This window comes from Falco biarmicus, chromosome 3, assembly GCF_023638135.1.
Source record: "Falco biarmicus isolate bFalBia1 chromosome 3, bFalBia1.pri, whole genome shotgun sequence".
NCBI lineage: Eukaryota > Metazoa > Chordata > Aves > Falconiformes > Falconidae > Falco > Falco biarmicus.
In genome coordinates this window covers 3,915,490-3,925,269 of record NC_079290.1, presented here as the reverse complement: position 1 = coordinate 3,925,269, position 9,780 = coordinate 3,915,490, and the positions used below count along the sequence as shown (strand labels likewise).

At 43.9% G+C, this 9,780-nt stretch overlaps 1 protein-coding gene across 1 annotated transcript in view; it reads left to right on the top strand.

Annotated features, from left to right (window-relative positions):
- The first annotated feature begins 1,383 nt into the window (after positions 1–1,383).
- The window catches only part of FAM135B (family with sequence similarity 135 member B), a 231,047-nt gene continuing 222,650 nt past the window's right edge, over positions 1,384–9,780 (top strand). Inside the window, exon 1 of the mRNA XM_056333129.1 lies at positions 1,384–1,558. The gene's annotated coding sequence lies outside the window, so the exon portion shown is untranslated. The remainder of the gene's footprint in view (positions 1,559–9,780) is intronic.

The window sequence follows — 9,780 nt, the reverse complement described above, 5'->3', positions numbered from 1 at the left end:
CTCAGTTGGGTGGTTCCAGGCTCTCCCATAGTAATGACATATCTAGAAAATGCCTTTATATGAGCCACACGATAACTCTGCAAATGAACATGGTGTGGAGACACTGTCTTCTAGAACACCTTGAGAAGAGGTGCCACCAGCAATCTCCTCCAGCTATTTCTCCAGGTCTGATACTTTTATGGAGAACACACCCGGTGCATCTTCTTGCTGCCTCAAGCTTATAGATTGGTATCATCTGCAGCATCCAGGCTGCAAGCAGAGCTCTGGCAGTAGGAAGCAAATGCCTTTAGAAAGTTTCCACCAGCTATTTTTCTTTTTCAGTAGGTTTTAGACAGGGTTTCACAATGTCCTGGAAGCAGTACCAGCTTTTGAAAGAACTGTCATGGCTTATGAGCGTTACGCAGCTTTGCACTGGCATTTTTGGATGGAAGTGACATTTGATTGTTGTGACCTTGCTGTGTCTTGTGATGTTCCAGTGCAAAATGAGAGCCTCATGACATGTGTATTTGATAGATAAATGGCAACCGAATGCCTTGATTTCACATGTCTCGCTCAGTTAGGACTCTGCATTTTGACCATGTAGCAGTCCATCCAGCTGAGGCCTTTTTCCTTTCTTATTTTCAGATCACTAGAGAATGGCAAAGTTCACCTTGTTTGCTTCATGTCATTAGGCATGAAATTATTAGTGTCCTGTTCTGTGTAAGAGGGTTCCTTTCTGAAAGGTTTTTTCTCATTGTTTTATGGTAAGAGGCAGTTCTCTCATAAGAAACTCACTTATAAGGTGGTTTCTTTGGGCAAAAAACACCTTTACACAAGAAGACAGTAAAATCCTACTTTTCAGTCCTGTGTTAAAGAAAAGAGTCTTGACCTTCAGTTTAAAAAAGTTTCAAATTGCATCAAAACAGGAACTTTGAAGATTATTACCCTCCTCAGTTTTACTGTTTCATTCATTTCCTTATAAAAATGCAAGGCATCCCTGAAATGTGGAGCTCTGGCCTCCTAGAAGCTGGTGTTTGATCTTTGCAGGGCAGCGAGCTCCTTACCCCGAAGTGCAGAATGCAAACATTTCAGATGCGTCGCTCCATCTGTTTTCCCAGAGCCCAGCGCTGCGCCAAGGAGTGACCTCCATCCTCCCCACTGCCACTGTCCCCCTGGAAGAGCTCTGGGGTGAAATCCCCGTGCTGGTACATGGAGGGCCGTTGGGCCGTGATGGGTGCTGAGGTCTGGGTGCTGGGGCAGCTGTTGCGCTGCTGAGCGGTACTGCCTGCCGCCGCCACTGAGTTGGGTAACCATAGCAACAGCATCACCGCCAGCATCCTCCTCCTCCTCACTCGGCTCTCCTCCTCCTCGGCATCATCAGGAGCAGCAGCAGCAGCAGCAGCAGCCCTGGCAGGAGCCAGAGCCCGGCAGCCGAGGCTGCAGCCAGCTGTCTGCTGTCCCCTACCTGCACCGTCACCCAGCCACAGCACTGGCACCGGCCCCGCTGCTCCCCGGAGGGGGGAAATAGGCGAGAGGGAGCTGAGGGAGGTGCACTGCAGAGGGATCCCAGACAACCCAGGTAAGAGCTGTGGGGCTGCTCACAAACTCCCCGTGATCGATGTGGTGTGTGCCTGGCGTGTGTTTGCGTGCGAGTGTTTGTTGCTAGTTTTCCAGCTCTCTCCTTCCAACGGCAGTGTGATGACAATTCAAGGCAAGCATGTTTTCCGATTCATGTTTCCCTTCTCTGCCATACTGTCCCTCTCCCTCTCCTCCACTCAGATACATAAGGAACAGTAAATAATATTTTAAAAGGTCGGTATAAAATGGGGTGATTGGGGAACCCAATGTGATCAGTGTTGAACAGCTGTGCTTCCAAAATAAAAGTGGACAGCAGCAGCAGAGCAAAGGTTGACACGGTAATTAATAACCCTTAAAAAAAAAATAAATATCATGCGACAACGCACTTCTGTCTCTGCCCACTCCACAAATAAATCTCTCTCATCATATTCAGCAGAGAGCTGTAAACCAGAGAGGTGTATGAATAGCCAAAACTAGAAACCTGACTGTAGCACTGTAGTCCACAACTAGCACATTTACCTTAAGTGCTTTAAAGCCAGACTAAATCATTGCAATAATAATACAATCATAGCTGTGAATATATATTTGTAAAAATACTGCTCTTAAACCTTTACGCCTTCTAAGAAGAAAAAAAATTTCTTTTTAAAGATATAGTAGGTGTGATGGCCAGGCAATAAGAGATGCTCACTTCACCTCTGTGTGAGAAAGCATGTACTGGGTCCATTTAAAAGGGTAGGAAGAATAGCTCTAATGCAAAGGCATATGGGGACAGTCCTTGTCATGTTAAAAACAGAAGAGATCTAAAGCTGTGGAGTGTCCTTGTGCAGGCAAATATATCTGGATGAGTACGTACATGTCTGAAGAGCATGAAGGGAGAGAGGATAAGAAGTAAGTTTAAGCTAAGTGGTGTTTGCTATGTAATGACTGCAGAGAGCTCTTTCCACTTCCACGTAACTATTTTGATCTATCTATCTATCTATTTATTTATTTATTTATTTTGTCAGCAGCAAGGAGAAAGAGAGCTGCTGCTGCTGCCGTCTCTATCTCCTTCTGTAAAGCCCTGTTCTCACTGTCTGGTGTCCTGATCTTCCCCTGTCCTCCCCAAATCACCCTTGTCTATGTGGCTGGAAATGCCGCTGGCTTTAATGATGGTAAGCATTTTAATAGAAGGCTTTTGAGCCCATCCCATGATATAATACAGTTATAATTCTGCTTCCAAATTATACTGTGGGGACAGTCTGAGTATGACCCAGTGCCATATATGAACAATATAGTAAAGACTAAGAGCCACTTGTCTTTCATGTTAAACCTGATTTGAATATCACAGGGCTTTTTGGTCCCAATCCTGTGTTTTGCTACTACTCTGCAGACCCTTCTAAAATCAGCAGGAGCTAGAAGATAATTTGAGATTATAAGTATAGAACAGAAGGCAGAATTAGGCCCATCTTTTCTCTCATTATAAACGTCATCCTTCTGCAAGCTACTGGGATAAGGGATTTGGGTAGGCAGGACCTCATTCCCAGTCCTTATGCAGAAGTGCTGTAAAAATTACCTGGGAATTATGTTACATCCCAAGGGAACTCGATAGGATGACGGATAGAAAAAGAAAACACAAGTATTTGGAATCAGTGCTTTGATTTGCAAAATAATTTCTTTAGGAACCTGACCTTACCATGACAACAGGTCTTCTCTACAAGGGGCTGTTTGATCCATGTTAATAACAGTGCTCGCAGACACCAAGTTTAACTGAAGAGGATGATTTTGGATACTTATATTAATTAAATCTAGGCACTGTAGGGCTACAGTCCTCAGGACACTACACTAGCCTGGCTGCATTACACGGTGTATTTCTGTGTAAGGTTTGGTGTCTGTTTCAAATCTAGAGAATATTTCAATCTTGCAACTTCTCTTTTGAAATAACCGAGAGGGAATAAAGTGCCTGTAAAAAAAGCACAAACCTAATCATGGCGCTGAGATACCTGTAACAGAATCACAATGCTGTTTATACATGTTGCAGAGATGTAAAGCACATAATCAAGGGGCACCTCAGTAAGACGTGGAGCAGCCAAGCAGTGCAAACAAATGACTGAAGGTCAAAGGGCTTCGGGGATTACACATTAACACCTCGTGAGTATTCTTACATAGGCTTACTTTGCTGCTAGTGGTGGGCAGATGTTTATGGGGAAGCCAGACCTCATACATCGACTTTTGATTACTACGGGGCTGCAAAACTCCTCTTAGAAATGACTCTGGGAAAGGCAGGCGAGGCTGATGTTTTCATGAGCACTGGTTTGCCATAAAAACCCTCTGGGAAATGGCAGGCACTGAGTCTGATATCAGTGTAAACGGCAGGGATGTTCCCCACCTCTGATAACCGAGTTCTGATGTTCGGTGCCCCCCAACGCTGCCCCTCTTTCCCTTGCTTAAACTGGAAAGCTAAAGAAAGATTTTTTTTCATTTTGCCTTACAACTTGTTCTATTATATTTTATTTGTTTAGTAATGGAAGGGAACACAGTCTTTCCCCTGTTTTGTGCATGGCTGTCAAGAGCTGGTCTGTTGATGTCCACTTAGTGTTGTTCACTAGCACCATTCTAAGGAAAAAAGCTATTTTTGTATCTAATGATATTACTGAGCATCTCTTAAAATCTCAATCCTTATTTTCATTAGTCACCCACTGTGTCTCTTGGAGCTCGGAACAAAAGAACACTTATACAGTAGTTGCTGTTCAAAAGTCAGCGTTTGCCAACAGGTTGAGACAGAGATTTCTGAAATGCTGCAGTCAGGGCTTTTTTTTTTTTTTTTTTTTTTTTTTTTTTTTAATAAGGAAGCTGCCGTTTTCCAGATCCTATTCTGTAGTAACCTGAGGCAAGAGTTGATTTGATAATGAATGTTGTACCTTGCATTTAGTTTAACAATGCTATTCATTTTATTTTGAGGCTATGTGTAAACTGCCATTTATTACTCCATTCAATAATCACACTGTGATTTTCCCTGTTGCAATATTGTAATTTTTTTCCTTTACACTGTATGGTGATTGTCTAGATTTGGTGCTTAATAAGACAGACATGTAACTGTGGAAAATAAGTTTTCTCAGTGAGTAGGGAGAGGGTGAGAACTTTACATGAGAGACTGGACATTCCCTATCTGCTCGGCCCCCTTGAAATTAGCAGGAATTGTGGCCCATCCATACCTGATAAGGAAATAATATTTTTTTGCCGATATTCTTTTTTTTTAAGAGGTTATTCTGGTCTTGGCAAGTTCTCCTCAAGTCTAAATCATACCCATGCTCATGTGATACGGATCTTTGTGTGCACCTAGCAGATACCCTCACCAGCACTTGAAAAGGTTATAATTCCTTTCTAATCTATTGGCTCAGGTAGTGAAAGCTCTTGACCTCTTTGCTCAGCATCCCCTGGGGGATGCTTTCTTGCAAGGATTAAAATGTTCCCCCGTCCTCTGCCCCCCAGGTGGTGAGATAGACTGCGAGTCTGTGCTTTCCTGCAGCACAGCATTGAGAAAAGTGTGTCTAAGCATGAGTAGTGCAGGTGTCTCACTTTGTGAGTATTTCTTCTGATCTTCCCTTTAACCAGTTCCCTTCCTTGCATGCTGGCAATGCCTGACATGCTGCAAAGCACCCAGGGCCTGTGATGTGGCATGACCTTTGCTAACACTGCTTCAGGAGGTAATGGGCTGAAACTACCTGGAGCGGTTGTGGCTACTGAGCTGATCAGAGTCCTTCTTCAGAAGGTCAACACCATGAAATGCCTGATCTCAACTTGTCAGGTGAGTGAGTCAGAAGCTGGCTTCTCCAAATCTTCCAAATCCAAGAAGATATGATTTTATTCTTTCTCAAATCCTGTTATTAGTGCCTGCAATATTAAGGACTCTGTTATTCAGCAGTTTTACTTCCTCGTTTCACCGCAGCAGACGGAACATCCAAAGTGTAAAAGGGAAAATTTCTTTCTTTTCTACATTCAGATGCTGCTGACATCCATGTGTTGTCCCAGGTCAAAAGAAAATCCCTTGGAGGGGAGTGGGTGTTCTCTCTGGTTCTCCTACAAATCTGCCACATATACCATGGCTTTTTCTGCTTCTCTATTGGGTTCAGACTTGCCTGGTTGTGGTTTCTTTGTGTCTGGAGCACCCACAGCCCAGATGTGGCTACATTTCAGTACAGAAGTAAGCCATTTTTATGGCTGTGTCAGGTAAAGAGTGATTCTGGTTTTGCTGACATCCACAGAGAAATCTAAGTTCATCTTCTATGGACATAGAAGGATCCACAAAGTTTACTGCTCTTACTACATGTGAGGCGCTGTAGGTAAATGCAATATCCTGACACGTTCTTGATATGTGTTTTCTTATCCTTAGTATCATAGGTATAAGACAGCCTAAACAGTAGTTTGACCATCTGCTGGTATATATTCTTACCAAATTCTTGCTTCTGTACTTTCTGATCTGTGACATTTGTTCTTAGCTATGTGGTGGTGTCATGGATAGGTCAGACCTTATGCATCCTATTGGGCTTTAAAGGTGGAATCGCAGTTATTAGTCATTATACAACAGACCCCTATTGATAATGCATAGCAGTGCTGCTACAATACGTTGGTGTCACTCTCTCTTGCATGGAAATTTCAAATTCTGACCTCCTGGTAACAGCACGACTTTTAAGGATTCACAGCATGCAGCACAATGACAAGTGGGACTTTTTTAAAGTAACTGGGCTTGGTAGAGGGACTACTTGTGTTATTAGGACCCCAATGCCACCATTTAGCAGCCTGGGGAGCAGCAAGCTCTTTGTCCAGCAAACAAATCTCTACTGTAGTATTACTATCCAGATCTGTATGACTGGGAAGGAATCTGCCAGCATCTTCTAATGTGTAATTTTGGTTCCTCACATGCTGCCAACATTGCACTTATTTCTGAGGCTAGAAAGCCATGTTCAGTTACCTTTTTATGGCCCAAAAGAACATGAGTATTACTTGGAGGATGTGGCTTGTGTGAAACATTGTTTGTATCTCTGTCAGTTTGTCAGCCCATGCTGCCAAAACCACTGTGGCAGTAGGAAAAGTAATCCTATTTTCTGAGAATGATTTAATGAAGAACAGAGCAAAAAGGACCAGTATTTCCCTCTGAGTCCTCTACAAGTGGGGTGTTTCAGTATGAAAGTTTCCATCCCTATTATATTATCTCCTTCTCCTTTCCACTCATAGCCTCTGGGGTTTTTTCGGTGGCTGTGACTTGTGGGCAGATGATGCTTGTAGATGGTGTAACCTCATGGTCTAGCTAAATAGGCCCTTGGCTTGTGAGTGGTAATGTCTTTGGGGACATCTGCATGAAACAACTGCCGATATTGTGTTTGCATAAGAATGTCTCTCACTTGTTTTAGAGGTGATGGGGAGGCATGGGGCAACATACAACTATGGGAGATCATGCCCCTTTGCATACCACTCTTCTGGATTTTTGTGGCCTAGCAAAATTTGGGGGTTTACTGGTATTTTGGCTTCTGCAGAGGACTCAGACTCTGAGCTACAGGGTTTGAGCCTATGATGCAGGCTTACTAGCTGCCAATACCTGTAGCAACTGCTCACCCTCTGTGTGATCGAGTACCTGAGTTCAGCAGGCACTGGCTTACATCTGCACAGCTCTTCTGTGCTATTAGGACCCAACTATCCCACATCTTAAACATGAGGATCTCTATGGGACAAGGCAGATGGATTTCATTACAGCTGAGCAGCATCTACTGCTGCGATTGAGTCTTCTTACAGGTGCTTAAAGAGTACACTGCACTGCATAAATCTATTCTACATCACGCAGCAGCACAGACCTATTTATTTTCTTTGCCTGCTTGTCTTGGTTCAAAATCCCAGCTGAAAACTTCTCTTTTCTGTCCATGTCTCCTCATCGTTTTGTCTCTGTTTCCCTCTCCCTTTGCAGCTGGGTTTAAGCTGAACTGTGTGAGGATACAGTTTGCTAGGGTAGATGTTAGAGAAAATTAAGTTGCATTGTATTGTGTTCTAGAGCGCTTTGCTTTACAGTGACCCAGCCTTTTCACCGCTGGGGGCTATAGGATGCTTGCCACTGACCTCAGAAACAGCAGGGTTCATCCCCATGCACAAAAGTCTTTTCAGAGCAAAAGATAATGCACAAGGCTGTGAAGAGATTGTTGTTTGAGAAAGGCGTGGAAGCCTGAACCCCGTTGGTCAAAAAGCTTTTGTTGGCTGCCGTAGATGGATCAAAGTCATGCTGCTGTTTTAGCCTGGGATGTCACAACCGCCAGAACGTTCCTTGTCTTTGTGTGGGGAACTGAGCAGCAAAGTCAGGGGCATTGAGAGGCAGAAGAGGACAGCGTAGAGATTATTTCAGCAAGGCTACTCTTTTGTGCAAGAAGTCAACAACTGCAGGTTGGCTCAAAACAGAGTTCTAGAAGGTTATTTGAAAAGCCCTTAGATATGTTCTGTCTTTTATGGTGGGAAAGGGAGGAACAGATTTTGGATTGCATCAATTCTTTTGTCTTCAGAGGGAAGAAAGATTGTTTTTTTAAAAAAAAAAAAAAAGGCAAAAAAACCCCTAGTGAGGAATGATCAGCAGACTCCTGCTAATTTTTAGTAGCACTGTAAATTAGGCCTTGTTTTCTTTAGGTGACTTGCGTCGGTAGTGGGTGACATTACTGCTTTATTAAACTTGCCATGCTGAGTAGCTCATCGGTTTAGTGTAGCTAATAATAATACCTTAATCGAGAACCAGAAGGTGGGATAACTCGGCATCAGAAATTGGAATGCAGAAATAGTTGCTGCTAGTTGAACTAAAAATACACAACAGCATAACCCTCTTGCCGACAGCAGCACATGCTGAACGCACAGTGGCTCTGGCGGTGGGGAGAACAGCTTTCCTTTGTTTTCGGCACCTGCTAGATGAGCGGTGTTCTGTGGTTACCCGTGTGTGTGTGTGTGTGTGTGATCACCAAACTCTCCCTCAGACGTGCAAGGCCCCTCATAGCAAGTTAATTAGTATCCTTGGCAAGTTAATCATTGTCCAGAGCCATAAACAGACTATACAGGGTGAAACAGACTATGTAGGATGACTTGGAAAGCCAGTTTGTCCTAGGGTGGGACTATGTGACCGTGGTAGCACCCGAAGAGGTGGGAGTGACCTGCGGCAGGGACAGGGATGACAGACATGGCTACTCTGTTCTGCTGCTCCATGCTCCTGCTTGGGGATAAACAGTAGATGTCAAGATCCCTGCTGAATTATGAGCCTTGGAGTTATTGCTGCACAAGAGTTGTTTGTGCTCAAAGGGGTTTATTCATTTTTCTTTACAGCCTCCCAGGGCATACCCAGCCTCTCAACTTGGGCTTTACAAGGGTGAAATTTTGTTTTGTGATTTGTGACTCAGCATGCACGTGTTTTTTTTTTCTGCTATGAACTTTGAAGTCTCCATGACAATAAGCTAAGTGTGGCCCAGATGTAGTGGTGATGAGGCACCCTGAAATAGGTTAGCTAGATTAAAATAGGACACATCTAATGCCAGAATCAGCAGTGTAACCTGGAGTATCTGCTGCATTGTCAGATGGCAGATCAAACAGGAGGAACTCACTGTAGATGAAGAAAGGTGCTCGACGAAAAGAGTTAACTGACTGTGTTGGGCACAAGTGATGAGACATTGTCTCCAGATAAAGGACACAAAAACAACATAGTGCTGCAAGAGTCAAGACAAGAAGCAAGGGCCGAATGCTGTGATTTAAAATTCCTGCATTACGTGTAACAAAACCCTGGTTGGGGTGGGAATCCTTCACTGCTTTAAATACAGGGACAACCGTGGCTGGGAAAGGCGCAGGAAAGGATATGACTGTAGCTAGTTTGGTCACCACACCTGCAGGCAGAAGGAATACAACTGGCTCCGTGAGTACTCCTGCCCTGCTTCTCCTCCCAAAGTCAGGTCTCCGTTTATCATACAAGCACAGGTGCTTCCCTCAGAACAGAAGATGTCAGTATACTGTCTGAAGAACTATAGCTAACAGAACTGGTTTTTAAAAGATTCAGCCTAGAGGTAAGCCCTTTCCTCAATGCACCTGAAATTGTCTTCTGCCTGATTTCCTTCTGTGCTGTATTACAACCAGTAAATCTGAGGCATCAGTCTCCCTTGTGTCTCATCTGACACTCTTTGGAGTCATGGGAATCAGCTGTAGACAGGCCAGGCAAAGCACAGAGGTTACTTCTCTCAC